The sequence below is a fragment of the Homarus americanus genome, unplaced genomic scaffold, assembly GCF_018991925.1.
Source record: "Homarus americanus isolate GMGI-L3 unplaced genomic scaffold, GMGI_Hamer_2.0 scaffold37032, whole genome shotgun sequence".
Lineage (NCBI taxonomy): Eukaryota > Metazoa > Arthropoda > Malacostraca > Decapoda > Nephropidae > Homarus > Homarus americanus.
Window position 1 is genome coordinate 9,558,714 of NW_024731852.1, and position 27,335 is coordinate 9,586,048.

General features: G+C 47.4%; 1 protein-coding gene across 2 annotated transcripts in view; it reads left to right on the forward strand.

Moving 5' to 3' along the window:
• The window catches only part of LOC121868044 (rhotekin-like), a 99,916-nt gene that overhangs the window by 26,984 nt on the left and 45,597 nt on the right, over positions 1-27,335 (forward strand). Inside the window, exon 1 of one of the 2 annotated variants that reach the window (XM_042368301.1) lies at positions 2,570-2,615. The exons of the other annotated variant lie outside the window; for it this stretch is intronic. The gene's annotated coding sequence lies outside the window, so the exon portion shown is untranslated. Of the gene's footprint in view, positions 1-2,569; positions 2,616-27,335 lie in introns of those variants that run through there. 2 annotated transcript variants of the gene reach the window in all.

Consider the following 27,335-nt stretch of genomic DNA (forward strand, 5'->3'; position numbering starts at 1 on the left):
TAAAGCCCCAGCCACCTGCCCCTGCCAACACTCCACCTGAAACATTGACTCTAGAGCGTCAGTCACTATACGCCCGCAGTCACGTATAACACACACGGGTTAATGGGATGAGTAAGCGACACAACACCCTCGTTTGTCTCAACATATGGGAGTTTTATTTCTCGCTTATTATTCGGGTTTTTTTTTTTTTTTACGGATTTTACTTATTTATTTGGTTCTATTTACTTGTCTTTGTGTTATTTTCTTCATTTCGTTTTTTTTAGCTATGTTATTACTTGATGTATTTATTCATTGTATTTTGTATTATACAGTATGTGAATTTTATTTATTTTTTTTATTTGCTTTATTAATGTTTTTACTTTAATTCCCCCTCCCACAGGTAAGACCCGAGGCCACACTACCTACTGCTGCTTTGTATACGTGTGGTGATGTCATATACAGTGGTGACGTCATAAACAGTGGTGACGTCAACACCTGGTAGTAGATCAGTAGTCCCGGGCGTCACTTACTACACGACAAAGGTGAGTCTCTCTAACCTCGTACTGGTGATAACGAGAGAGAAGCAGCCACTGGTGGACAGGTAAAGGTCTGCCATATGGTCAGGTAAGCTTCAATATGTTGTTGTGCCAGGGCTCTCAAGGGTGGTCGATACCCCTGGATTGTTAACCCGTCTAATGTTACTCATAATTGCGTAACTACGAGATTTTAATGAACAAAAAGTTTCTATATAAAAGTTATGATTTTTATGAAGTTTTAATACCAGGTCGAGTCATCATCATCGTCATTTAAAATCGTGGGTGGGTGTGGGTTCAGGTGTGGATGTGTGAGTTGTAGAGCACTATTATGCCTCAAGGTGGCCGTGCGGAACAGAGTCTAGGACAGCGGAAACAGGTGCGTAAGAAAAACCTGCCCGGGTGTGTCGTTCTCCCCCCTATAGTACAGTTAATTACCAGGGGGTGAAGTGTGGGGCCTTGGAGGGAAGGGGTAGGGTTTTTTTCCCGAGTGGGCCCTTGAAGCCTTCATGCATGTTTGATGTGTCCTTGTGGATGTTAATGTTTCTTGTTATGTATGTGTGTGTGTGTCTGTGTGAAGTGGGTTACGTGCGTCTAAATTTACCTGGAAGACACCATTCTTGCGGTGGACCCTCCTAGGTAAGCAGGCCGTGGTGACGCCTCAGGTCAGCTGGTGCCCTGAGTTGAATTAAGGGGTGTGTGTGTGTGTGAAGGATGTAGGTATTGGTGGGGAATGGGTGTGATTGAGTGGGTGGGTGGTAAAGTGCCTTGTCCGGTGAGAAATTTCCCAGGCCTGTGGCTCGGTACTGCGACCGTGAAATCCAAGGATAACAAGACCACTCAGGGACGCCATCCACCTCGTCGTCACTTGGCCTTTCTCCTTTGAGAATGAATTGGTTATTGTTGAGCCAAAGTGAAGTGTTTGTCAGGAGGTTTTTTTTTGTGTGTGTTTTGAATGCTTCGACTACCTGGGTTATTCGTGCCATTTCGTCCTTTTTTGTTCTTCCTTTGTCCGTTTTTACAGTTATGTGAGGATGTGGAAGATGTGTACATATTTGGAGATTGTGTACAGGTGCGTGGAGGATACTTGAGAGTTAAAAGGTGTGGCAGATGTGTACACAGTTGTGAAGGATGTTGACAAGGGTGTATACAGTAGATGTGGAGGGGGAGGTAATGGGGAGTCACTAGACCTAGTTAACGCCAGGTGAGGCGCTAACTCACCCTCTCCAAGGACATGACGCGTCTCTTACTGACTACAACATAATACTTGATTATCATTGTAACGTTTTTGTACCTGTGAAGGACTTTTGTATTCATGAATAACGTTTTTGTACCCATGGATAACTTGTATTCAGGAATAATGATTGTTTTAATTGATAACGCTTTTGTATAAATGAATAATATTTTTGTATCCCTTAATGACTTTTGTATTCAGGAATATCGTTTTTGTATACATGAATAATGTTTTTGTATTCATGAGTGGTCGACCTGTATTAATAGATGGTGTTTTTGTATTCCCTGGTGTTGCCCGTGTGGCACGTGTAGAATCGCTGGAGTGATGAGGTCAGGCCGGACCACTAGAACACCTGCCACACACCTGGACAACCCTGCCCGCTGCCCTCCTGGGTGGTGATGTCCAGGTGTCATGGTTATTGAGTTACCTGTCCGAGGAGCAAAGTCGTGAGCACCTCTGAACACCGACAGGTTATTCCCCCTCAGTAAGGCGACCTCCCTTCCTACCTCTCACTCTCACACAGGTGGCGTGACCGTCCAGCCAGATAAGTGACAACAATGGAGAGCGAGGGTGTAGGCTGGTGGTAGTGGTGAGAGGTGGTGCTTTAGTGTTCATTATCCTTGTGGCTTATTACAACCTGCCTGCCTGCATGCCTGCCCGGGTGTGGTGCAGGCAGCCTGCACACTTGCTCTGGCCTGTACGCCACCACCCGGACAATAACAAGGAGATAAAAATGCTCGTTGGTAACTGGTGTGGGTGGGCAGGCAGGAGTCAGGGTGGGTGGTGGGAGCCCTACACGACGGAGTGGGACGGGCGTCTTAGTCTTGGTTCATGTGTCGTGCTGGAGGGAGCTCGTCAGCTTCCTCAAGGTAGTGGTAGACGACATGCACACCTTAGTGGCCCCGCGCGACTCCTCCCCGGGCCTCACCTCGTGTCTTGTATCACATAACACTTGGAATTATACTTAACAGATCACTATCTAGGTGTTGAATAATACCCGCGAGCGGCCCGTGAGCGGCTTGATATAGCGGGAAGTTGAGCGGAACTGTTATAGCAGCTGAGAGTGTTTAGTGCGAGCCGCCATACACAGCTCTTACCATTTAGATTACGAACAACATAATCACTTGTACCGGCCCTAAGTGCCCATCAGAAGTGGTGGTGGTGGTGTGTTTAGTGTTTGGTCATGTACGTGGTAGTGAGGTTGCTTGCTCAACCACCACCAGCCCGCACTGTGAGTACTGTACCACACATAAGGTGATGGGGGGGAGGATCTGGGCCGGTAGTAGGCCTACCCCTCACCCACCTTTATGGATTATTAATATTCCTTTCTGTATGTCTTTAATAATCATTATAAACTCGGGTCAGGCGTATGTCTGCTCCCAGACTCGTAGTCTGATGAATGAACGGAGCTGGACTTGAACTAGGCCTACCTGTAAGTCACAGTCATGGGAGGTTAATAGTCGCTCCTCCTATCTCTCTGATAATCATATTAACCAGCGCTTAGTAGAAGGGTGTGTGGGTGTGGGTCAGCTGTTATACACAATAAGTGGTGGAGTTCTGAGTAGACCAGTACTTGGCTTACCGCTAACCAACCATCACGGAAGATTGATATTTGAATCTATTTATCTTTGATGATCACCTTAGCAGCAGCACGCGGGGTATAATGTAAGTCTCTGTACAGTACTAACAGTTCCTTCCTGTACTCAGAAAGTTGGTGGAAGAACGGAGGTGAACCATCATCAGTAGGCTTACCGCTCATTGACTTTCATGATAGATAGATGTTTATACAGGCATTCTTATTGGATATTCATTATATACACATCACGTCTGTATCGGCCTCTGTCATTGTACTAAATCACCATTGTTGATGACGAGTGATATCTTCCCACAGCTTCACGGTACTCGTCTAATATTTGATACCTGTGCTCAGGGGTTTAGTCACGAGTCTCGCCTAGTAGTGAGGAACTCCAGCCAGGATGATGTAGTGTTAAGTGGAAGGGACATGGTAATAGTTGGGCTTGGCGAACAGGTAACAGGAATGTATTCGAGTTGATTAATTGATTGCGAAGGTAAATTTATGAGAGAGGGTTTTCGCTATTAAGGAGAATGACAAACACTTCTCAAATCACCATCAGAATCACATAAAATCATTTTCATGTTCATTTTCTTCGTGTCGTTCAGTTAACGAAAATGAGTCAGTGTTGTGAAGTACTTCCTGAATCACTCGTAGTCATTTTCATCATCATTTTCCCAGAATCGTTGAACTATTAAGAAAAATGAAGAGTGTTGTGTGCGAGTCAGTGTTGTGCAAGTCAGTATTGTGCGAGTCAGTGTTGTGCGAGTCAGTGTTGTGCGAGTCAGTGTTGTGCGAGTCAGTGTTGTGTGCATCATTGCCGTCGCTCGTGTGGTCATGACAAACATCATGTGGTAGACAGGTTGCCACTCACTGTAATAATATTCCCTCGCTCTCACTTACTTTGGTGATGGTGGAGAGATCACTTGAAGCTTAAAGCCACGAACCCCAGCTTAGTTTACCTGGTGGTTGAAGCTTAAAGGCCACGAACCCCAGCTTAGTTTACCTGGTGGTTGAAGCTTAAAGGCCACGAACCCCAGCTTAGTTTACCTGGTGGTTGAAGATTAAAGGCCACGAACCCCAGCTTAGTTTACCTGGTGGTTGAAGATTAAAGGCCACGAACCCCAGCTTAGTTTACCTGGTGGTTGAAGATTAAAGGCCACGAACCCAGCAGTTTACCTGGTGGTTAGATTTACCTGGTGGTTGAAGATTAAAGGCCACGAACCCAACTTAGTTTACCTGGTGGTTGAAGAAGGCCACGAACCCCAGCTTAGTTTACCTGGCGGTTGAAGCTAAAGGCCACGAACCCCAGCTTAGTTTACCTGGTGGTTGAAGATTAAAGGCCACGAACCCCAACTTAGTTTATTTACACAACCCCAGCTTAGTGGTGGTTGAAGATTAAAGGCCACGAACCCCAGCTTAGTTTACCTGGTGGTTGAAGATTAAAGGCCACGAACCCCAACTTAGTTTACCTGGTGGTTTAAACATCCTAATCCTTCCTGGGGAGTTAGGTTAGGTTGGCGTCAGGACTGGTTGGGTTTGGTTAGGTTAGTGTTAGGATTGGTTAGGTTTGGTTAGCGTTTGGATTGGTTAGGTTGGCGTTAGGTTTGGTTGGCGTTAGGATTGGTTAGGTTTGGTTGGCGTCAGGACTGGTTAAGTTTGGTTAGCGTTAGGATTGGTTAGGTTAGCGTTAGGATTGGTTAGGTTGGCGTTAGGATTGGTTAGGTTTGGTTAGCGTTAGGATTGGTTAGGTTTGGTTGGCGTTAGGAGGTTATTGGTTAGCGTTAGGATTGGTTAGCGTTAGGATTGGTTAGCGGATTGGTTAGGTTTGGTTAGCGTTAGATTGGTTAGGTTTGGTTAGCGTTAGGATTGGTTAGGTTTGGTTAGCGTTAGGATTGGTTAGGTTAGCGTTAGGATTGGTTAGGTTGGCGTTAGGATTGGTTAGGGATTAGGATTTAGGTTTGGTTAGCGTTAGGATTGGTTAGGTTTGGTTAGCGTTAGGATTGGTTAGGTTTGGTTAGCGTTAGGATTGGTTAGGTTTGGTTGGCGTTAGGATTGGTTAGGTTTGGTTAGCGTTAGGATTGGTTAGGTTTGGTTAGCGTTAGGATTGGTTAGGTTTGGTTAGCGTTAGGATTGGTTAGGTTTTTGTGTGTGTATCCCTTTATTCTTTCATTTGTTCTCTTTTTCTTTCTTATTTTTCCTTCCCTTCCTTTTCCCCACTTTGTTCCTTCGTTTATCCTTCCTTTTTCTTTTGTTTCTCTTTCTCCTCCTCCTTCCCCTCCTCATTTTCCTTCTCTTCATTTTCCTCCTACTATATATGCAGTTCACATGAGAGTTTCTCCTGCAGAAGATAATACAACTTTCTTAGTCGTCGTCGCTAAAGGGAAGACTTGGTGTTTTGTCATTCTGTCTACCTGTAAGTTACTTAGGAAATCATCACACACGCGCCAGGTGCTAGAGACAAGTACTCGGTATATTTGCAGAAGGCGCTGACGAGGAGGGTGAACGGAAACTTTAAACGTGGGTTGATGGATCACCTGAAGATTAAGTCTCCAGCTTGTGTCAGTTTGAGGTTAATTGCCCTTAAGTTAAACCAACCTAGCCTGATTTGACCTATTCTATGTTAATCTTATCTAACGTATTGTATTCTAACCTAGTCTAATTTAACCTAACCTAACCTATCCTAATCTCTCTTAACCTAACCTAATTTAATCAAACAAACTCATCTAATCTGGTAGAGGTCACGGGGTAGTTAAGAGGTCACACTAGGGGTTATTATCACGGTTACACTGCTGGTTACTACTAGTTCAAGATCACATTGAGGTCTACTATGGGCTTGATGAATCACACAAGAACCGGCTGCCTTATTGCTGGTCTCTGTGGTGGTGGTGGTGGTTAGGTCATTAAGAAGAGGGATAATTAGTGTGAGTTATGGTGGCGTGGAGTCAAGAAGGAACCCACACACACAGTTCCGGCCAGGAGTTCCGGCTACCAAGACCACCGGCTGCCTTATTGGAACTAGGTCCGGTCTGTGGTGGTGGTGGTGTGATATAGGTCATTGGAACGCGGAAAAAAGGAGGTGTCATAATGGGTATGAATATGTCTGACTGGTCGTCCTGTCACATGGCAGCATTCTGAATTATGATCGTTTGGGTGAGGCAAGACTAACGTTGAGATACTTTATGTTGTACATTCAGGAGTCTGTGCACACCCACAGCTGAAAACAACGTGAAAACGATGAGTTGCTAACCCCGCCAGTAAGCTGGTAGTGAAGGACAGGATAAGTAAAATTAGAAACAAGGTTGTGGTGATGACTAAGCCCGGTGTTTCATCCAGTCGCTCGTGAAGTAGTCTTGTGTTTAGCGTCAGCGTGTTTTACAGTACTCGTGTTTATTCTCTTGTTGTTATGCCAATATTTATATGTTGTATTTATACTGAGTAGTTTTTTGCGACGCCAAGACGGGACTACTGCCTTGTAAATATGTAGAGAACACACACACACACACTCACGCACGCACGCACACGCACGAGATAAGAGAAACAAGAGGAGGCAGACGACGTGACCAGACAACAGGACATCCTGCGTCGGGTTGTTTATGTTGAGCGCGTGACGTGGGTCTCACCGGTATCTTGAACATACTTAATTAATGTGTTATAAGTTGTTTCCGCTGTGACACAACGCTCCTACACCTACAGTATACACTCGGAAGGAAAACAATTACCTCCTGAAATTAGGGTGTTTTGTGTTTTCCCCCGAATATGACGTGTGTTTGTGTGCGGGAATAACCAAATTGTGGCCGCTTCTAACACCGTGTAGACCGCAATGTGTAAGGTGAGTTGCGTTGAGATGAGGCGGGTTCAATCCGTGAGAGAGAGAGAGAGAGAGAGAGAGAGAGAGAGAGAGAGAGAGAGAGAGAGAGAGAGAGAGAGAGAGAGAGAGAGAGAGAGAGAGAGAGAGAGAGAGAGAGAGAGAGAGAGAGAGAGAGAGAGAGAGAGAGAGAGAGAGAGAGAGAGAGAGAGAGAGAGAGAGAGAGAGAGAGAGAGAGAGAGAGAGAGAGAGAGAGAGAGAGAGAGAGAGAGAGAGAGAGAGAGAGAGAGAGAGAGAGAGAGAGAGAGAGAGAGAGAGAGAGAGAGAGAGAGAGAGAGAGAGAGAGAGAGAGAGAGAGAGAGAGAGAGAGAGAGAGAGAGAGAGAGAGAGAGAGAGAGAGAGAGAGAGAGAGAGAGAGAGAGAGAGAGAGAGAGAGAGAGAGAGAGAGAGAGAGAGAGAGAGAGAGAGAGAGAGAGAGAGAGAGAGAGAGAGAGAGAGAGAGAGAGAGAGAGAGAGAGAGAGAGAGAGAGAGAGAGAGATTTTCTGCATCATAGTACTTTTTCTGTTTACAGAGTACATTCTCGTGATTTTTTTCTTTGCTCTGCTTTGGGAGTGAGGGGGGAAGCTAACAGATAGTAAGAGAGATGTTCCCAAGAGTTAGAGAGCTTGTTTGTACCAGTAGTCGTGTGATTTTCTTGTTAACGGGTTTTGATTGGTGTTCACGGGAATGGCAGTGCTTTGTAGTGTTATTGATGGGGCGTTTCTCTTTGAGTTAGGTTAGGTTGTGGGGCGTGGGTAAAGTACGTTGTGGTGACGTAGGTAAGATATATGCTTTGGGGGCATGGGTAAGATATACTAGGTTGTGGGGGCGTGGATAAGATATAGGTTGTGGGGGCGTGGGTAAGATATAGGTTGTGGGGACGTGGGTAAACGATAGGTTGTGGGGGCGTGGGTAAGATATAGGTTGTGGGGACGTGGGTAAAGATAGATTGTGGGGGACGTGGGTAAAATAGGTAGCGAGGGTGAGCGTGTTGGCAGCGACGTAGAGAAATGTGGCACCCTGACCGACGTCTTCATCAAGTTGCCACGTCTCGTAAATTACCTAATAAGCAGAGAACGACGTGATCATTACTGTTGGCTCTTATAATGGCTCGTTAAAGTTGTCCTGGCTGTCGGCGCCTTTTCAATGCGACCTTGATTAAGAGTCGCCATTAAGGCATCACGTTGATTACATTATTACGGTATGTATGGGTTTGTTGTCAGCTATACTGTATTATGTGGATGTGTTAGAGGGTGGGCGTGTGTTAGAGGGTGGGCGTGTGTTAGGGGGGCGTGAATCATAAAAGCCACAGGGGAAAATGGCTGTCAAAATGATAATATAAATCATTCCATCATATTATTGACATCCGGATACAAAATAAATATACTAGTGTTTGATGTGAAGAGAACGAGTCGGGGGGGGTGGGGGCACTTGTACACACTGGAGTATAGGAGCAGTCGTGTGTTGTAGTACCAGGCTTAACAAGGTAGAAGTTTATGGGTGTGTGTGGTTACCGTGACCTGGTGATTATCGTGATAGGTCCCTGGGGATGGGGTGGGGAGGGGTATACTAGTTTCTCTCATTCATGGGGTTAGGTACCAGGCACTCATGAATACTATGAATACTTGAGAGGCCAGTGGGTCTCTTAACCTTTTCCCCTCCCCCCTTCTCTCCCATTCTCTCATTCCTTCTACCCCTCCCTCACCTCCCTCCTAGATCACTATACCTCATTGATGGTCACTCCTACCACAATATCTGCCACCAGTGCCTCAAACACCTGCCACCAGTGCCTCAAACACCTGCCACCACTGCCTCAAGCACCCACCATCGTCATTAGTAGTGCCACATTGAGCACTAACACCAGTACCACTTCCACTACCACGACTTACCCCTGACACATGTGTGGGCGCCCGTCTCTCCCTAACACGCAGTCAGGTAAACAGGTGTGCTGGCTTACAGGTGTTCTGTGTGGGATTGTGGGTGTTACCAAGTGGTGCAGGTGGTATAGAGTCTGAATTGCACGTGTGTGTGTGTGTGTGTGTGTGTGTGTGTGAAAAAGAGAGAGGGAGGGAGGAAGGGAGGAAGACAAGTCAGAGAGGAGAACAAGAGAGTTAAAACTCACCACAGTCAGGTAGTTGTCAGCCGTCGTCGTGTAAACAAGCAGACATAATTGGACTTATGAATGTTTATGAGTGTGGGAGATGGGTGCCTTTGTGTGGGTGATGACTGTTGCTGCTACCTCTGGTGCATTGGGGAGGTAAGTTGATGGGTTGCTGGGTGTGGTGATGGTTGACAGTCTCTATGGCGACCATCTATTAGTCATAATAATATATTAATCCCTTGCTAAAAGAAGGTAGAGTTACAATTTGTGTTTGTGTGCACGTGCGTGCGTGGGATAATATTTAACATGGAAATGAACCAATTTTGGTATTGTCAGGGATAGTCTGGGTTAATTTTCGTCAAAAGTGGGTCAAATTGTGCGATGTTCTGGTTGTTGTGCTGTGGTCACCCCCTGAGGCGTGGATGGTTCAAGGGGGAAACTAGTGTAGCCTCCTGCCGGTAGATGACTTGTGTGCTGGTAATGTAAAAACACACTTATCACTGAACGAATGTCTGACATACTGTAGGCTCTACAAGGGTCTCATTGCTTAGTGCGGGGAATACCTGGCGCTGCTTTTATGATACGGGACTTGAAGATGAATTGCCTTGTGTTGTGTGTGTAGTGAAGTCGCAGGTCTTCCTTAAAGCGCTCCCATGTCCGGGTGGCGAAGGTCGGCACTGTCAAATATTGGCATGTGGCGCTGATGAGTTGTTGATGACTGTTAAGTGACTCTTACCTGGAAGAGTTGTGTGGGGACTGTGAAGGAGTCGTCCTTCACCAGCAGGTGGCTGTCACCACACACACACGCCCACAATTACCACCCACACTAAATGTCTATAGCACACATCCTACGTGTACATTCTACTCATATATGCCTGTGTGTTACTATGCCAAAGCGCACCCTCGCTCCCCCCGTCTACGCCCACTCATCCAGAGGTCCCCACACCACCCGGCCTGACAACCGCCCTGAGGTGGTAGGCGTCATATCCTGTGGTCTGTAGCTACAGTTTTGTTGTCACTTCTGGTACACGTATTTTGGGCCCCTCTACCTTTACCTGTTAATGACTGCTGTTAAACTAATAATACTTGTGTCAGGCTCAGAAAGACGTGTTTGTTGTGATTTTGTGATTTTTTTTTTTTACAGTCCAGTATGTCAGGTTTGTGAGTAATGTCTTAAAAGGAGAGAGTGAACACGATCTTGAACTTTAACCTTTAGTCACCATTAAGGTCACTGGTAACAAGAGCCGGCTGTTGTGAGGGCACGATGTCACTGGTGCCTCCAAGGTCACCACAACCTGCAGGGTCACTACTGACACAGCTACGCCCGAGGTCACTAAATCAGTCACTAATATAGAACACCAGAGTCACCACCGTGTACAGGGTCATCAGGTCCACATGTACCTCGAAGGTCACAAGGGCACCCCAATGGTCACCAAAATTTTGAAGGGGATCAGTATACCTCCAAGGTGACAAGGTTAGTGGCACACCTGACATCACCAGAACCTCTAATATTTGGAGTTGAGAGAACTTATCAGGTCACTGTGTTGTTTGGTTAGGATTCACAAAGTTTCGTAAGTTGTATCTGAAGACCGTAAGAACGCTCCTAACTGGTTCTGGATACCTTGAGCTAAAACACCAAAAATAGCGTTAGACTAGCACTGAATCTCGTAATTTAATAGATGTGTTCCCTCGGCACCAGTTAAAGAGACTATTAACCCTTGCAATCTTCTTGAACACACACACACACACTGGACCACCAGACACCACGTTGGTTGTCTTGGAGTCACCAGGGGCACCGAGGATCAACAACCTCTTGGGGGTCACCAGTACAACCATCACAAACACAGCGAGGCGGCTTTTTAGTCTCAATGCGAAGAGGCGAGGCAAAGAATTTTGAGTATTTCTCCACCAACACAACGACCACATACATCTGGTAAGCTACTCAACGTCAGAATTATCTCATTACACGGTTGAAGAAAAGAACGAGGGAGACTCAGTTGACATTAGCTCGTAGAAATGAAAAACTCTAAGACAGTTTGAATCACGTAAAGATTGGGCACCCCAGGAGGGACAGTAGTTGGGAGAGGAGGAGGAAGGATAGTAGCTGGGAGAGGAGGAGGAAGGATAGTAGCTGGGAGAGGAGAAGGGACATTTGCTGGGAGAGGAGTAGGAGGGACAGTAGCTGGGAGAGGAGGTGGAGGAGGGACAGTAGCTGGGATAGGATGAGACGGGACAGAAGCTGGGAGAGGAGGTGGAGGGACAGTAGCTAGAAGAGAAGGAGGAGGGACAGTAGCTGGGATAGGATGAGAAGGGACAGAAGCTGGGAGAGGAGGAGAAGGGACATTTGCTGGGAGAGGAGTAGGAGGGACAGTAGCTGGGAGAGGAGGTGGAGGAGGACAGTAGCTGGGATAGGATGAGAAGGGACAGAAGCTGGGAGAGGAGGTGGAGGGACAGTAGCTAGAAGAGGAGGAGGAGGACAGTAGCTGGAAGAGGGGGAGAAGGGACAGAAGCTGGGAGAGGAGGAGAGGGACTAGCTGGGAGAGGAGGATGAAGAGGGATAGTAGCTGGAAGAGGAGGAGGAGAGGGACAGTAGCTGGAAGAGGAGGAGAAGAAGGGGCAGTTGGAGGATGAGGTCAAGTGATAGTCAAGTGTCCCCCAGGTTCTCTTTTTTCCTAAGAGGCCAACCTGTGAACTTATGTTGGTTAGTGAGTGTGGATGTATGAGGGGTGGACTGTAGCGGGGGGGGGGTTATGAGGAGGGTGATGGGTGTGTGGGCAGTGGGTGGTATATGTTGGGTGGGAGAAGGAATGATATTGTTGGTGTAGGTCTGTGGAGGGAGGGTGAGGGCGTGTGGGGAAGGAGGGTGAAGGCAGGGGGGAGGAGGAGGGTGAGGCGTGTGGGGAAGGAGGGTGAAGGCAGGTGGGAGGGAGGGTGAGGAGGCGTGTGGGGAGGGGTGAGGGCGTGTGTGTGTGGAGTGAGGGCGTGGGGGAGGGAGGGGGGGGGCGGAGGGAGGATGAGGGGTGTGGAGAGGCGTGTGGGGAGGGAGGGTGAGGCGTGTAGGGGAGGGAGGGTGAGGGCGTGTGGGAGGGAGAGGGTGAGGGTGGGCGTGTGGGGGAGGGAGGGTGTGGGGAGTGTGTGGGAGGGAGGAGGGTGAGGGCGTTGTGGTGGAGGGAGGGGTTATGCGTGGGGAGGGAGATTGAGGGCGTGTGTGGAGGAGGGTGAGAGCACGTGTGAGGAGGCTGCGGGCGTGTGTGGTGGGCGTGCTCGGGCAGTCCACGCCAGGATAATGTCATCGTCACCCCTTCTATACACACTGTGAGCACGATACAAGGATGCCTGCTCTCCCCCCCCATCCTCCTGCCCCCTCTCTCTCACTCCTCCACGCGCGCACTCGCACACACAAAACGTTTGATGTTTATGCTTGTTTTACTAGATGGCAATTCTCTCAAAACATATTCTTCAGTCCGACCACGACAATATACAAGGCGTGTTTTACCTTAAGTATCAGGTATGCTACTTTAGTTTTAAATACATTACTTGACTACTGAGTATCTTCAGTGAGCGTTGGGTGTCTTATCTGAATACTTAGATGACGTCATGCGTGTGCTGGCAGTCATGAGAAATGATGACGTTGTGGGTGACGGTATAATTAGGTAGGCTCCTGAGAAATGATGACGGTGTTGATGACGTTATACTCAACTAGGGGTCCAGAGAAATGATGACGTTGTGGGTGATGTCATTGGTCAGAGCATCAGGGGCAGACGTGACCGTGATAAGGACCGGACGAGCCACACTCCCCCTCTTTCCTAGACTTAACACAGTATCCACCTCCTACGCTATACTCCAGCATCCTGCAGGTGTTAGCGTATAAGAGTTAACCTCGTCGACTTCTCCTTCAGACTTTTATCTAAGAATGAGAGTTAGAGATGTATGGAAATGTGGAAATAAAATAAATAATATAAAAGAAGAAATTTATAAAATGTATGAGAGAGGTTGATGGTAAGAAGGAGAGGAGGAGACCGAGGAAAGGATAGGGGGGGGGGTGAATTTACTAGAAACGGGGAGACTGGAGATACCCCAGACACAGCGGAGGACGTGAACAGGAAAACCTAACACCGAGTAAAGGTTTATGTGAGTCCTGATAGTGAATGAAGACGGGGGACAGTAGAGGCTGTTTTTATTTTACCGGATCCCGATCATCCTGCAGCGTAGACCAAAAGAGCTTACGGGGGATCACAGGATGTAAGGGGGTGCCCAATAAACTAGCCCCCTCGTGGTGGAAATCTGATGATACAGCAAACTGGCGTTACTTTGGGGGTGGGGGGGGGGGGTGTTAGGTTATGTTACGTTAGGTTAGACAATGTTATGTTATGTTACTTTAGCGTTATGATGGATAATCTTTAAATAATCTTAAAATGAAATAAACTTGAGGGGCTAATCTTTCCGTGCTCCCTTACATAATACGGCAAATATTATCTATAAACTAGCAGAGTTACCCAGCTTAGTCCATCCACACCTCCCGAGTGAGTTCGATGTTACAGACTTCCGCCAACACCTCAGTAATTGGCCTGAGTTATATTAAGTGTTCAACCTCATAATGTCTCTCCTCGCTGGGTCGCTGTAGTGAAGGTCTGGAGTAGGTGACGTGTTGGTCTGGAGTAGGTGACGTGTTGGTCTTGAGTCTTGGGTGTATTCTGTGAGTTTGGTGCCCAGGATATTCAGAGTATTGTGATTGGTGTAGTGTGTGTGGTGTACAGTGTTGGTAGGATGTGTGGTGAGGATGTATTCGAGTAAGGTGTACTGGATGGTGATGTGCGTGAGTTTGGTGTGTGGTTGTGGTGGTAAAGTGTGGCTGTGGTGAGGCAGGTTCCCACGCGGGTGAGGACGCTGGCTCAACATATTCTTGGTAGTCCATTGGTTGTCAAGGCGGGCAGGAAGGAGTTTCGGTTAATCCAGGCCTGTGGCACCACCTGATGTCATCACCTTACAAGTGGGTCTGAAGTTGGTGACATCATAGATTGAAATACAAGGGTGATGGTGACGTCATGGATAACGGGGGGGATAGTGACATCGTGTTTGTCTAAATACAGAAGTGGTGGTGAGAACCTGAGAGTACGTGTACGGGGATGATGGTAACAGTTAATTATAAACTTTAGGGATAATACTACACTGCGAGAGATGGAGAGTGGGTCACGGATCTCTAGTACAGGCGCCATCATCCCGGGACACTGGTACTAACTCGTTTGACATGTACCAAGACCATCAGGGATCTCCCACTGCGTATGTGAGAGAGAGAGAGGGGGGGGGGGCGATTTTTGACGTGGGCACATTTTTTGTATCCTTCCGTGAGTGTCCAGTAGCTTTGTGTTCGTTCATTGCCTCGACTTGTATCTCTTGAACCATGTGGTCTCAGCAACGTATATATTACCTACACCTGAATACAACACCATCATGTAGCCAGTTATCCGGTATAATATTTATAAAGTCCCTTGATCTTCGTGTTGGCAGTCCCTTGATGAAGTACACATGCAAAACATGGGTGTGTGTGTGTACTAAATATCTCTTAACACACCACTGTTTTCTTCGCCATGTTCGCTGTGACCTCTTGTCTGTAAAGAAGTCGTCACGAACATCCTTGATACATTCTTACCAGTTCCGTCTACAAGTCTCAAGTCACTGTGAACACGATAAAGATACAGAGAATGGCGGATACAGATGTTTTAGATGTGTGAACTCCTCAAGGGACTCTGTAAACACAAACAACAAGTCTTTGTAAACACCGCGTAGTGTGGCGGGCGTGGTGTGGGAACTTGGTGCTACGGATCCTGTGAAACGCATCAACATTACACTGTTTTGCTCACAATGTTTTTCTGTTCATTTTTTCATTGAAACTAATTACTTCTGCTGCAGCGTCGAAAATGTCTTCTTCAGCGCCAGACTTTAATGTGAGTCGTGACTATGTGGGTGGGTGGGTGTGGGTGACTGTGAGGGTAGGTGACTTGTGTTGGAAGGTGGATGAGTGGGTGGATAGGTAGGTGTGTGTGTGAGGGCGGTAGGTTCAGAGAGAGAGAGAGAGAGCCGCAGGTGGTAGCACAGTTAACAACATGACCTACCGTGGTTCCTACAAAATAACTTTCTTCCCCAGAATGTTAACCCCGAAGGCCTTCAGGTTAACTGTGGCCTGGCTCCCCCCCCCTCCCCCTCCTCTCACACGCCCATCAATCACTTGACACATGCCAGTCATCATACAGACTGACACACTCGTCACTGTCAACATACATGATAGTCATTTATAATTAACTTGACTGCAATAGTACATGGCTGTTATGCTTCACCAGACTATAGATGAGTGTTTTGATGGTGTATTGTGGTAAGTCATCATATTAGTAGCAATCATTATAAGTCATCATAGTAATCACCATAGTGAGTCATCATAGCAGAGGTCGTGAGAGTAAGTCGCCAGTCTGTCTGAATGCTAACCCTTGGTCAAGTTTTTGCGTTGGGGTCAGTAATGAAGAGCCACTGCGGGCGTATTTTGTTCCGTACGCTGGCGACTATTTTGTTTCTGTCTTGTGAAGATGTGTGTATTGACTTATGTAGGGTAGATAGGCGAGAGGACGAGTGATGTGAGAACTGTGGGTATGAAACTGAGGTCTAGGCATGGTCTTTAGCCCTAGCCCTCAAGCACCAGGCAGCCCTAGCTAGTCCTCAGGCTTTAGGTAGCCCTAGTCCCAGAATGGTAGCCTGTTTCTCTCTCACATGTACCCTACTATTGTACCAACTGTCCAATGGTAGCACACCGTTTGGATCCTGATATAGTGTACCTGTCATGTGTTCAAGTGCATATCAACCCCCAGGTGAACCAGGTGTTCTAGACGGGGGGGATGGGAGGGGGGAGATTAAGGGACGGAAGGGAAAGGTAGTGACCGAGCTTTGTTACAATTTTCCCGGTTGTGTGACTGAGGCAGAGGCACCTGGCTATGGAAATCGTGGTGGTGGCGGTGGTAGTAGTGGTGATTGTGACAAGAGTAGTGACATTGTGTTGTTGGTGGTGATGGTAGCTAATGATGGTGATAGTAGTAGTAGTTGTATTGCGGGTAGGAGTTATAGTGGTGGTTTAGTTGTTAGTAAACTGAGATGGTGGTGGTCATGTGGGCTATGGTGGTGGTTGACGACTTGTGGTGGTGGTTGGGTGTGCTATGGTGGTGAAGATTGGTACTTGTGTTAGTGGTGGTGAGTGCTGGCAACGAGAGTCAGGAAACAGGTGAGGTGGTCGACATAGTGGGCTGGATAGACGCCATAACCCAGGTGGTATTGGACAAGAGGGACTTTCCTTGCCGGGGGTGTGTCAGCTGTGTGTGTGTGTGAACGTACGTGTGTGTTTGTGTGTGTGAAAGATATTGAGAAAGTAGTAGTCGTGTTAGTTGTCGTGCTAATAGCAAGTGTAGTGGTAGCTGCAGGTGTAGTGGTGACTGCAGGTGTTGTGGTAGCTGCAGGTGTAGTAGCCATGCAGGTAAGGGCCGTGACGGTGTGTCCTCACCTTCCGGCTTCCGCTGACCCAACAACTTCAAGGTCCTGTTTCCTCCACCTGCTGTCTGCCCGCCCAGGGGGGTCGTGTGTGTGTGTGTGTGTGTGTGTGTTCCTTGCCACTGACCCGCGCATGTGAGTATTGAGAAGATGAAGCAGCACTGTGGTGTACTGTGACTATTCTGTGGGCGGTCCTTCCCCCTTCTTGCTCTCCTTCACACACACACACACACACACGTCAAAAACATTTACTCAGCAAGGTGTGGCGCCAAAAGACGATAAACTGTTGACCTATTGTCAACACTCATACTACCGCGTCTGGGTGAAGAGGTCAGCTATTGTGGGCAAAGGGTGTTGTGTGGGTCTTAGGTGGGCGTAGGGTGTGGGTGGAGAGTGAAAAAGAACTGGCGGTGAGTAACACTTGTCCTTGTCACTTGACTAAGGTGTAGTGAGTGGTTACGAAAAAAGAGCTGGCAACCATTTAAATTGACGCTTCCTCAACCCAACCCCCACCTCGTGCGTCACTACCTTCCTGTACCACCTTCACCTGTGTCGTGTAGATGTTAGGTATTGTGTAAGATGTTAGTGTAGTCAGTTAAGGTGTAGAGACGAGTGTATTATTATCATACGGTCAGGTGTCAAGCGGTGTTGGGTTGGGTATTGGCGTATACTTGGAGAGTGTGGTGATGAGTGTCAGGTGTTATAATCAGCAGGTTCAGGTAAGTGGTGGCTGTTGCTAAGTAATACTCGACACATTATAAGCGTAGAGGGAGGAGGGGGATGTTGGTCCGAGCGTCACCCTCTCCCCCAACCACCCCGAACCAGTCTTCACAGGTGGGTTACGGACCGGTACATCACCTCCACCACATAGTCTACCTGCCCCCACACATTATCCTCCTCCATGCAGTATACCTGCCCCAATGACTCACCCACCCACCTGCCCCACTGACTCACCCACCCACCTGCCCCACTGACTTACCCACTCATCTGCCTCACTTGGTCACCAGCCCCACTGACTCATCCACCCACTTGCCCCTCATCACCCACCTGCCCCACTGACTCATCCACCCACCTGCCCCACTGACTCATCCATCCACCTGCCCCACTGGCTCACCCTCCCACCTATCCCACTGACTCACCCGTCCACCCATCTGCTTCACTTGGTCACCTGCCCCACTGACTCACCCACCTACCTGCCCCATTGACTCACCTGTCACCCTGTCCTACCTCTCCTCACCTGCCTCACCTCTGTGCCTGGTTAGTGTCTCCCCCTCCTTATATGAGGGAACAATGAACAGAAGTAGGACTCGTGTACAGTTAAGGGGTGACCAGTGTTGACACAAGACTCCGGCCGTGTCCGACAAAATAGTGAAATTTGTTTAGTGAGATTAGTTGTAATATGGCTATTTCGACTACTACTACTGTTACTACGACTACGACTACTACGACTATTCCTTTTTTCGTGGTCTCTAAACTTCTCTTATTGCCATACGTTTTCCACCATTTTATTCCTTTACTATCCTAATGCAAAATTATCTACCTTAGCTGGGTTAGTTAAGACACAGATCTATGCCGCAGTCCGTTTACTACTACTACTACTACTACTACTAATAATAATAATAATAATAATAATAATAATAATAATAATAATAATAAAGAAACTCATAAACGGTAAGGTAGAAACTGCGTAAAACTTGGGTGAGCAGTAATGAATTTCTTGTAATTTCGCGCGAGAGAGAATATACAGTATGGAGGACTAAACTGCTCGGCGCTCCCGGGAAATTATCTGAAATTGGTGCGGGTGTGGGGGAGGCGGCAGCTGTTAATTGATAACATTGTGGCAGTGAGAGGTGCGAGGGACGAGTTATGACAGCCTATATTTCCCCCCATCATATATTCGGTATACGTCACGTGTCTCTCTCTCTCTCTCTCTCTCTCTCTCTCTCCGGATATATTCTGAAATGATGTGACAGTTTGCCCCACTTCTCTCATACACGTGTGTTGTAAAATTTCGTAAATATAAGAGCTATACCTTTATTTACTTTTTATGTACCGCCGCCATTGTAGAAGAGGCATATATTGTTATCTTTGACTGTCTGTGCACTTATACAACGTCAAGTTCATTTTCATTCTCTTTCGATTTCATTTTTCTCTTCGTTAGATTTAGATCACAGTTCAATATAGAGGAGGTCCCCCTGGTGGCAGATAGACCAAGTTCTGTGTTATACGGCAGAATAATGCGAAACAGTCATCCGATTGGTTAGATTATTATTGATTACTTTGGATTAGGTTGATTTAGTGAATTTGAAATATATTTAGGTAAATTAGATTATTTTTCGTAAGTTAGATTAGGTTACTTCAGGTGGGTTAGGTAAGGTTTATTTATGTTGGTTAAGTTTGGTAAGGGTAGTAATGGCAGTCAGCAGCTATCAATATGTAAATGATGCTTAGTTGTGTCAGCCACTTGGTGCACACAGTCAGCTGTTGGTGACGTGTGGCGCAACACCTGGTGAATATGATCCCCGGCCTGTACCTCCTGCCCTCCCCTTCCCCCCTTGCCCTTCGCTTCCCTCCTTGCCCTGGTGAATATGATCCCCTGTCTGTACCTCCTGCCTTCCCTCCTTGCCCTCCCCCTTGTCCTTCCCTTCCCTCCTTGCCCTCCCCTTGCCCTCCCCCTTGCCCTTCCTCCTTGCCTTCCTCCCCTCCCTCCTCCCTGCCCTCCCCTCACCTCCCTGCCCTCCCCTCACCTCCCTGCCCTCCCCTCACCTCCCTGCTCTCCCCTCACCTCCATGCCCTCACTTCCACAACATCCTGCCCTCACCCCTTCCCTCACCTTCTCTCACGTGCTCATTTCCTCACTCTTATTTCACTGTCTCTCGTTGTCTTGAACTTTTACTCCCAGCGGTTCTCTCTGCTCTTCATTCCCCGTCACGAGTCTAGAAGGCGGCGTGTATTGTTAACCTTGTCTGTCTGTCCCTCCATCCGTGCAGGCTCACTCACACACACACACACACACCTTTCGATCTCGTTTAAGTTGTTTGGTTAACCTATAAGTTGAGCTCAGAATTAGGTGGTTAACCTTCGTGATATAAGAACTCAATAAGCTAATGGAGTATATTGCAAAAAGTTACTAATTTTTTATCTTGAATGTGTTTAGTGTTAAACTGATACACAACATTGAAAACTTAATTTATAAAGAAAGGCTGGTTAGAGTGATGTAAGACCTCGGGTGTTTGTAATTTATATAAACATAGGTTAAAATGACATAAAGAATTGGATTGGTAGTTATTTATGTAAGAATAAGAAAATCACCAGACGATTAGGCACCCCAGCTTATTTTTTTTATGATTTAACAGTGTAAGGCAACATTAACCTTCCCCCACCCTCTTCCAGGTAGCGTTCGGGTGTGTAATCATCGTACAGAATAAGTCGGGGTGCCTACTAGATACTCTTCTGGTGATCCGGATTGGTTGAATTAATCATAAGTATTAAAGAATCATTAGTTTGTATAATAAGACGTTAGGAGAGGTAGTGAAGGGGGGGGGGGGCAAGGTGAGCTTCAGGTGAGCAGATATGATAATAAGTTTACCTGACCATGACAAACACAGTGGTGGGTGGGGCGACATTCCTCCCCACACGTCCCCCACATGTTAATACCCAGTCAGCTGTGGACTTGTTGGGTCACTTGAAGACTAGGCTCCCCAGCTTATTTCACCTGGTGATTAAACACCCTAACTATATTAAAACAATTAACTTAACATACTTTAACTTAATTGAACTTAACCTAACCCCAGGTAGCGTTAGGATGTGTAGTCATCGGGTGAAGTAAGGTAGGGGCTAATCTTCAGGTGATCCGAATTGCTGCATACCTGCCAGTGTTGGGTGTAGGTTGTGATGGAACAAAGTATAGAGGGAGGGTGTAGGTAATATTGCCGTGGTGTTGATCTAAGCAGCAGTAAATTGTGTTTGTCGGTGTGAAGTGTTGAGTGTGACCCAGCAGCCTCAGCATCACCTTCTGCCCGTGCTATGACAACCTTGACGCTGACGGAGTTACAGCGGCAGGTGGAGTCACGAGTGGCCCCCTTCTCTTGCCTGAGCCTTGCCTTGACCCCGCCACACCACTCCGTCGCCTCTTCTGCTTCCTTCTGGTACTATTTCTGCTACTGCTGCATTGGCTTTTCTGTTCTTACGCCCCTGCTACTGTACATACCCTGCTCCTGTTCTGTCTGCTGCCTTAATTACCTTTTCCCTGTTCTTCAGTTACTGCTGCACTTAACCTCCCGCTGCTCCTACTGCTTTCTGAATGTAGCTGAAGCTCTTCTCCTGTTTCTGTATATGTGTCTGTTACTGCTGTTCCTGTCGCTGCTCTGTTCATCCTCCTCCACCTACATATGTCGTCTGCTCACTAGATAGTGCAGGTGGTTGAGGTACAATAGTTGTGTGGCGCGGCCTAACTCCTTGGTCCGGCGTGTTGACCTTAGCAGTACAGCCTCACTTTTGACTTGAGTTATGTATGTCATCCGCATACCTTTCCTGTTTTACCTAGTTGGAAGTCCAGCCAACAAATATGAATATTATACACCCGTCAGCGTTGCGACACAGTGACACTTACATGTTTCTTGTTTTTCATAGCTAAGGTATTTGCCTGCCTGTGTTAGGGTCCATGTTAACGCAGCGTTATTATTCATTTTAGTGGCTAATGTCGTTGCTTAAGTGGAACAGATGTTACTTTAGTATTTTGCAACGTCAGGATTCAGGACACCTATTAACGCAGCCTTAGTTGACTGATGGGCAGGGAGAATGTTGGATTAGGGAACAGCTTTTGTTAAAACTTACCTTACCTTGATAGTCTGTCTGTCAAAATTATAAAGCCCAGTTGACACTTTTAACAAGAACAAGTCTTCCTGAAATACAGTACATAGCAGTACTAGAGTACGGTGTTACAGGTGGTGGTAACAGCGGGTGAGGTACATAGGTTTATGGTTGCAGTGTCAGGATATAGGTACAGTAGGTACCCGTTGTTTTCCTGGCTTGCTTGGGTTGTTGAGGCTTCTGTAGGTGAAGTGTTTATTTTCGTCATGACCTTCCCAGACTAGAGTGAACCGTCCGTCTCCTGCCTGCAACCCTCTCACGTATTACAGGACGCGATAACACCATGACCTGGATATTCCAAAGGATTAATATGCTTAACTTTCCCTGTAATTGGAGATTAAAGATCACAAAGTTACACCATCAGAATAATCGTGCTGACCCAACCTGACTCTTGGTGAGGAGAGTCTATTTATCAGCCTCCAGCAAACGTTTCACGGACCGTCTTGAAACGTGTTTATTGTTGAATCTTGGATCTTGGGTGTGTCCTCTGTGGTAACTCTCTTTTATTTTTTCTTTATCTTCTCTTCGTTCCTGTGTCATATTTCCTCTCATCCCTCTTTTCCTCCCAGCTTCCGGTTGAGGTAGGAGGCAGGTAAGAGGCCCCGCCCCTAATCTGGTTACCCCCGGGCGCCCTTCACCATTGACACTCAGGTGACTCACTCAAGGGGACTCAGAGGCCGCTTCCTGTACCTCCCCTCCTCTTCTACCGCCTTCTCCTCTTATGTCTCCTCCTCTTCTGCCTCCTCCTCCTCCTCTTCTCGATTCTCTTGGCACATCCCATACAAAGCTCCAATGCTATAGAATTGATTCTTTCGGCGAATAGGATCTACTTAGTACATTCATTTGTAATCAGCCCGCAACACACTCCTTTGTCTTAGACTGTGTGTGTAAAGCTGTCATAAGTATTTGAGGGTTTATGTTGAAATTTAACATGATAACGGCTTTAGTTGTTTTTATTGCACATCACTCATATACCGAACTAGAAATAAAGAGCTGCAAGGTTTAGGAAATTGATTCTGGATAATTGATGGATGGCATACAAGTACTGTACACCTGTTGTGCCATGACCACCAGGCCGCAGGTGTGACCGAGTTGGGTGTATTTATGTGTCACCAAGGAGAGTAATAGATGAACATGTGTGACTGGTGGCTGTCACAAACGCCAAGGTGACCCCGAAGATATTTCCAGTGGGTCTATAGATCTTGGTGTGTGAAAATGAAACCCGGAATTTACTGGTGACTTAAGTGAAGGTTAATATAAGAGGCGGTGTAGGTGCAGGGAGTCAAGTGTGGCGGGCCATCCCCAGGGAGTTGGACGTCCTCGGGTGTGGGTGTGGCCGGCGATGACTGGTACTGAAGTAACTTGATCTTTACCTAACTTAGTGGCGTGGTATTTGATGTGCTTTGGTCACTATATCGATTACTGACAAATAAATGTTCAACTCAAAGTTTATATACAAACTATTGAAGGTGGTGAACTCAAACATAAAAGATGGTTTATTCAAATTAAGTCAATATTGATTGGCACACTGCACAGTTAAGTATTTTTTTTATTTTGGGGAGTAAACTAGATCTGATGAGGTGGATTTAGTTATGACATTAGGATATTGATTAATGATGTTAGTAGTTACTGAGTGAATCACATACCCGTTACTGTATAACTTCAGCTACGGAACCAAAGCTTCAAATGTTCTTGGGGTTTTGTGAATATTTACTTAGTTTTTGTACAGTCAAATTTTAACATGTATAGCTAGTGTTAGGTGTTAATTGACTTTACATCAGTTTAAAACATTGACTGGCGTTAGGTAAAACATGCCTGGGATGTAGTTGACTCTTTAGTATTAGATTTTGAATGAGCAGCAGAGGCGTAGTGGAGGGTGGTGATGATGTGGTGAGGAAGGACATGGCGCCCCCCCCCCCCCTCCCCATGTGGTGGTGGTCGGGAAGGCCGTATTGGAGTTGTTGGCGTGATGGGTGGCAGGGGGCGGCGGTGGTGGGGGTTGAGGAGGCAAGTGGAGCAAGGTGAGGCGGCGGCGGTGGTGACCCCTGGCCCCTACTTCCACTAGGATAATTAATATGCCACACCTGTACTAACACACCACCTGTTGTGTACCCTCTTACCTGCCCTGTCACCTGACCACCATTAATTTGAAGTAAGTAATACTAAAAAACGAATAGTCATCTTCGTCTGGCATTTCCCGTTCACCTGGCGTAGCTTACGGAAGCTATGCCAGACAAACATTCACTCCCCTCCCAGATTACTCTCACCGGCCCCGCCCAGGTTGTTGATGTTATAATGTTATTACTGCGCTTCAACAACTAAAGTCTTTAAGCGCGGTGTTGATGGATGGTTGAGGTGTAGTGGTGGTGACTCCCTCGGCTGTCATCTCTTCCCTCAGCATCTACAGGCGAACTCCCCTCCTCCGTCAGTGTCTTGTGGTCTCGTCTGCTGGTGAACATCCCTCACTTTAGGTATTGTTGATTCTAGGTATTCCTAATGTTGTGGCCAGGTGTTGTGACCTTCAGGTGTGTGGCCCTCGTGTTGTGACCCTCAGGTGTGTGACCCTCGCGTTGTGACCCTAAGGTGTGTGGCCCTCGTGTTGTGATCCTCAGGTGTGTGGCCCTCGTGTTGTGATCCTCAGGTGTGTGGCACTCGTGTTGTGGCCCTCGTGTTGTGATCCTCAGGTGTGTGGCCCTCGTGTTGTGATCCTCAGGTGTGTGGCCCTCGTGTTGTGGCCAGGTTCACACACCGATAATGCTTCTGGGGGAATGTACCATATATGACCTAGTGGGTCACCTTGAGTCTACTATACCACTTCTGTCACGCCGCCTACCGCAGCCGCAGTCATCACACCCGCAACCAAAACAGCCGCCGCAGTTGTACCGGGACGCGGATTCAGTGAGAGGCGCAGGTGGAGACATGTTGAAGGAGCAGACAGGTGGGGGGTGTGGGGAGGTATAAGTGTGGGTCTCATCTCGGTGAGGGTGTGTGAATCAGCTGGGTGTGGGTAGGTGGGGGTTTGCGTCTCAGCAGGTGTGGGTAGGTGAAGGGATGTGAGAGTCAGTTAGGTGTGGGGGTGGGTCGGTGGGGGTTGTGGGAGTCAGCTACTTGTGGGCAGATGAGGGTGTGTGAGTCAGCTAGGTGTGGGCAGATGAGGGTGTGTGAGTCAGCTAGGTGAGGGTGTGTGAGTCAGCTCGGTGTGGGCAGATGAGGGCGTGTGTGAGTCAGGTGGATATGGGTAGGTAGGGGTTGTGGAAGTTAGCTGGGTGTGGGCAGGTAGTGTGTGACCTCCAGAAGAACGGCCTGGTACCCCCAGAGGTCAACAGATGGTGCACCGATCACTTGTTGCCACTCAGGTTTCTTCCTCCTCCCCATTCCTCTTCCTCCTTACCCCTCATCCTCCTACTTTTAACCTTATCCTCCTTCTCTTCAGGAGTATATGTGGTGCACGATCACTTAAGTCTTAAAAGGAGGGAAGGGGTGGAGGGGGGTAATTTGCGACGGGGTTGTCTGACTGCCGAGACGAGTTAATTGTTGGTAATAGGACTCGTGTGTGTGTGTGTGTGTGTGTGAGAGAGAGACTCAACACTGCTGACACAGGCTTGTCGAGACACTTAACATCCGTCGCTCAAGTAAAGAGAGTTGAGTGAAGATCACTAACTGCTTGTGTAAGAGCGACCGGGGAGAGGAGGAAGACTTTACACACGCACGCACAACGATCTCAGGGGAGAGAGTCCCCCTCCTTACTCCTGGTCAGTGTCAAGGTGGGTGTGTCCACGTTTCCGTCGTGGTAAATGTCGCGTGGTGGATGTCTTTTGTGGTGGTGGTTCCCCACTACCTGCTGATTCACTATTACCACTGTCACCACCATCATAACTACCAGTATCAGAGGTAGGAATGCTGCAGCAAGAATTAGAAGATAGAGAGAAGGCAGGGAAAGAAGACGAAGATACTAAGGGCGAGAGAAGAGGAGGAGGAGGAAAAATGTTTCTAAAGGAAGATGATGATGTTGAAGTGGAGGGGAAAAGAGGAGAGCGAGATAGATTTTTCGAGAAAGGAGGAGGAGGAGGAGGAGCGTGACCCAGGGAAGATTATGAGAACGGAAATTTGATAATGATGAAGAATTTGTACGAGGATAAAGAAGAGGAGGAAGAGTTAGGGCAGAGTGGGAGTACTCAACATGATGAGGGTGGGAGAGTGACACTGCAGATGGTGACCATAAACAGGGAAAATATACACTCATGAGGGGGGGGGGTAGTTGTGGTGAGAGAGTTGGTGGTAGTAGTGGTGATGGTGGTAACTGTACAGGACATGCGGCTTTAAGAGTAGTAATAGTGGTAGCGGTGCAGGACAGTGGTGAGCGACACACCACAGCAGTCCCCGTGTAGGTCAAGGCTCTCAGGCAGGGCCCCAGCTGACGCCTGTGCTAATGTTGTGTTTGTTGTGGTAGTGCGACGACGCTTGTGTACTCCTGCCGCCCCCCCCCCCTAATTCACGCTCCAGCTGACAGTACTGCTGACTGCTTGTACTGGTGCTCCTGTATCGTTTGCTGTTGTATGCACCGTAGTACAGTATACATACATTAGTCGTGTGTGTGTGTGTGTACATCCACGGGTCGGCTGTGTACAGTACATACCTTAAACGGGATCTTGTGTTGGAACTTACCGTGTACACCCGTGGGCCGTGTGTGTACAAGTTATACCTTATACGGACCACAATACTGGCTTATTGTGTACACGTGTTGCATCATGTGTTTTATTAGTAATCAGTAACAGTATTTTTATTCTGTGTAATAATTGATATATGAGGGGCATTTTTCTCGCATCAAACCGTGTCTTTATAGTGTAGTGTTTACTTGGTCCTGTGGTCCACACTTGACACCGTCTGTAGTACATGTGTGGCGGCGTTGTGTAATTCTAAAGGATGCGAGACCACAATGTTAGTAAATTATTCTTGTGTTTGTGTTGACTCATCTGTGAAAGATAAGCAACCACGTCGAAATTCTGGCCCCCTATTGGTCCAGGTGTCACATGCTGGGGCCCCATACTGTGTTACAGAACTTACAGCCCTGGTGGTGACCCCTCCTGTCCACACCCTGGTGATCCCTTCAGCTGCTGCTCCTCCTCCATACTCCCACACACGCCCTGCCCCTCCCTCCAGCCCTTACCCTGACTCATTTCCTTCCTCCCTTTTTGCCCACTCCCTGATTCCATCGGCCCCTCCCTCCTTATCCACACCCTGAGTCCTCTCGCCTTCATTCCATCTCCCCTCCCATACCGCCTTCCCGTTCACCCTCGCTGCGTCCCCTGTACTAGAGGAGGGAGGCAGACTATACTCATTGTACATGCATGATAGTGTTACCGTCTCTGGATAAACTCTAGAGATGAAGATATTAATGTCTTGTGTCGTTACCTTTGTGTTTATTATTCCTCCAGAGCGAGTAAGACGCAATAAGTATTGGGTGACCAGCAATGGAATTTAGTTGATTCACGTACAGTACATCCTTGATTTTTTCTAAGGTATTGATGTTTATTATTATAATTATTATTAATACTATTATTTAATTAATGCTCCGTTCTCTAAGGCTATGATGATGCCGTGTGCTTATTGGGACATGGGAGTCCCGCGTGTGTAGTGATGGGAGGGCGTGGTGTGTAGCCTGTGGCTG